The sequence below is a fragment of the Nicotiana attenuata genome, unplaced genomic scaffold (assembly GCF_001879085.1).
Source record: "Nicotiana attenuata strain UT unplaced genomic scaffold, NIATTr2, whole genome shotgun sequence".
NCBI lineage: Eukaryota > Viridiplantae > Streptophyta > Magnoliopsida > Solanales > Solanaceae > Nicotiana > Nicotiana attenuata.
Window position 1 is genome coordinate 11,448 of NW_017674498.1, and position 3,934 is coordinate 15,381.

The window sequence follows — 3,934 nt, forward strand, 5'->3', positions numbered from 1 at the left end:
TATGGCCGACGGTTCTTCAATCCATTTTCCTGAATCATCTTTGAAGAAGACAATGTTATTCCTCCGTCTCTTATTAGTCGCTTTTATATGGAAAAATTTAGTATTGGCGTCCCCTTCGTTCAACCAATTAACTCTTGGCCTAAGTTTCCAATAATCCTCTTCTAATTGTAAAATAGTGTTATACTCATTAATCATCTTTTTTTCCAATTCTTGTAGGAAATTACTAGTCTGATAGCTACTAGAGTTTTGAATCCCATTTAGCCATTTTAACAACTTCCTTTTCCTAGCAAATATATTGCCAAACGTTTGATTTTTCCATTCTATCACTTTATCCTTGAAGTTTTCATTTCCTTCTAATAAATCTTTATTATCCCAATTATTAGAAACAAGTTGACTAAATCCCGGATGTGTGCACCAGTAGGTTTCTAGTCTAAATGGCCTATCGTTAGTCGAATTTATTCTATTATTAAGGTTAATAAGAATAGGCTTGTGATCCGAGTGTACCTTTGGTCGATGGGTTATTGTAACATTTGTATAGGCTTGTAACCAACTGTCATTTGAATAAATCCTATCTAATCTCTCCATGATCAAGCCCTTTTTTATTCTCCGATGGTTAGACCATGTATACTTACATCCCTTAAAACCCAAGTCTACTAAGTTACAATAGTCTAGACAATTAATCAAAGTTTTTGCTCTACGTTGGTTAATATTTCTGCCCCCAAACTTATCTGCAGTGTTGATCACTTCATTAAAATCTCCTCCTACTAGCCAAGGTCCTTTGTAATTGTCATAGATAGTTCTAAGGTTATCCCATAATATGTATCTATTATAAACATCATTGCTAGCATAAATAGCACTAAATAGCCAAGTTATAGTTTTTGGTTTTACCTCGATCATTGCATGTATAGCCTGCCCATTCCTAGTGAAGTTGTTGACAATTACGACTTCATTGTTCCACAGAATGACAAAACCTCCACTCTGCCCTACTGAGGGAACCTCGATCATTTCTGTAAAACTAAAAGCTTCTGGAATTGAGATATGACTTTCCATCTTTGTTTCTAGGAGTGCAACCAAACAGGGCCTATGTGTATCCATAAGCTCCCTAAAGTTCCTAGTGAAGTTTGGGTTATTAGCACCTCTCACATTCCAGACCACAATATTGTTTGGTTGATACATGGGGTTATTGTTGGGAGGGTTGTTGTTCTGTATCCCCCGTAGGGAGGGGACCATGATGACCACATTTTTCTCCACAGTTGGGTCCTGTGTTGGTCGGATGTCCAGAGAGCATTTGAACAGTGTCACTGGGCAACTGAAGATAGATTTTCTGTCTAGCCTCTCCCTGAATATTAATATTTTTACTTCGTTTAGGCTTGAAAAGGTTACTACCGGTTCCCCCAAGTGTGGTAAGTTTTCCAGCTCCTCTCCTTCCTCTTGAATTCCTTCCTGGTTTGGAATGATCAATGGTGGTGCTTGCTCTTCCATTGGATCGAGTTGTGGTTCTTGTTGGTGGGGTACTGCCTGGGCATTCCATTGTGTGAATATTGGGTTGAGGATCATGATGTCCTCCGGAGCGAAAAAAAGGTAGGTTTAATGGTGGATTTTGGAGAAACTGTTGATTTGGGTGGTGAGGGATATTCCACATTTTTTGCATGTTGTTCACAAGGTTCGGGTTCATTGATGGAGCTAAAGGTTGTAGGATGTTGTTCATCCACATTTGATTCACATAGTTGTTCATGGCAAGGTTCATTCCTTCTGAGATCAGTTGGGCCAGGAAGTGAATGTTTTCGATGATCAAAATGGATTCCTGCCCATTGATCTCCATGTTGAAGGTCACTGCATGACCCTGAAGCCCTAATTCTATCCATGATTGAGGAGTGTGATTTGGTGGAGTTGGTGGTTGTGCATAGATCATTGGATTTGGTTGGTGTTGTGGTGGGAGATTTCGTGGGTTGTTCATGTTGGAGTTGCGAGATAGGTGTATAAGTTATAGTAGTCGGTACCTCCTTCGTAGTGTGAGTGGAGTTCTGGCCATTTTTTGGAGATGAGGTGTTTATAGGGAGGGTGGTATTGAGGGGATTAGAGGGACTCCTAATGATTGACTCTATTTGCATATTGGTGGCAGAGTTTTGCGTGTGGTTTATATCCATATCTTGTATAGATATGGCACTAGCCACTTGTCCACACTTGTCCTCCAAGTGTATTTTGTGTGATTGGTCGTGGGGGTTGGTGCATGCATGCATGAATGCAATTTGTGTCCTCTAGGTTATTAGTTAGGTTATTATGGATTATAGGCTCTTTGATTTCTTTTAGGTTATTATGGATTATAGGCTCTTTGATTTCTTCTTTTATTTCTTGATTGGTTGCGTTAGTAATAGTAGTCATTTCTATTTCGTTAATTAGCTTATATTTTTTGCTAATAGCCTCTCACAGTTGTGCCACGTTTTTGCCAATTCTCTTTTGGTCAGCAACTTGCTTCTCATGCAAAATTATAGAATTTTTTTTATTTTTATCAATATTTTCCAAAACCATGTGCTGGTTTTCTGGTTTTGTTAGAGAGGTTTCACCTTCATCATTTTGTTCTAGCAAATGATAGTTTTTGGACAGATTTTTATCTTTGTTATTGCCAGAATTTAGCTCCCTAGGTTGAGTGTTTGACGGTTTAATTAGGAGCTCTTTATTGACATAGCTTAAGTGTTGGGTATTAAGGTACTTACCTAATGTTGCATCAAACAAACGGACATTAATACCTGAAGGAAGATTTGCACCAGATTTGGGGGCACGTTCATTGGCCATCTTTACCTTAACTTTTCTTGGAAAAGAAACTGTCATCCACTCTCCTTCCTGCTCCTTGGCTTGGATTGGTGAATTCATTGTTTTGTTTTCTCCCATGGTGGTGATTGGTGGACTATTATTTTGGCAGCGTAGGCTTGTGTGTCCCAGCCTACCACATAATTTGCATAGGATATCATTTCCCTCGTATACAATAGGTTGTTTGTGTTGCCCTATCAGGATGAAATTTTGCACTGGTTTGTCTAGGGGTAGCTCCACACACAATCTAGCATATCGTCCCCTCAAGGTAGCTGAGGTGCATGCATCAACTTTGAGTAATTTTCCTATGGAGTTTCCAATTCGTGATAGAATGATTCCATCATAGAACTCTGTGGGTAATTGGGGCAGACGAACCCAAATGGCAGTATAGCTTTGGCATGCTTTCTTGGCTACAAAATTTGGAACCCATTTTTGAGTAGAGAGGAAAAAGCCATTGACAAACCAAGGCCCGTTATGTAGGATTTTAATCATGTTTTCCTCCTTTGCCAGTTTAACCGTATAGTAGTCCTCCCCAAGATCAATGAGAGGAAAATTCTCATTTATTTTTCATAGGTCTTGTAGTTTTTTTTAAGGTAGTGATGTACCACTCTTTTACCTATGAGTTTGATAATAATTGAGAACTTCCAAGGACTTGATGTCCTCAGCACTTAGAGTTATTTGCCTCAAGATAGTTGTTGGCTTAAAAGTTTGTGTGATGTCCATGTCTGTTTGTATTGTCTCCATAGCCCGGGAAGTCGATTCATCCATTAATGATTGATCGTTGTTGCTGAGAATGAACTCTTCCTTTAGAAGAGTTTCCTTGTATGATGGAGTGTTAATTGGTGTTGGGTTAATTTTATCGGGTGGTTTTGGAGGAATATGGTTGTGGGGAGTGGTTTGTTGTTGTAGTGAGAGGTCACTCATTCTCTCTCTAAAAACCTTGTCCAGTCTGGAATGAACATATTGTTTAATATTTGTGTTGATGTTTGAATTACCGTGGAGTTTGGATATGCGTTTCCAAAATCCTTTTCTAATTTCTTATTATTCTCATTTTTTTTGTTATTTCATTCTCTTTCATTTTGTTTTGGTCACCGGCGAATAAAAAGGTGGTCGTCGGAATTTCAAG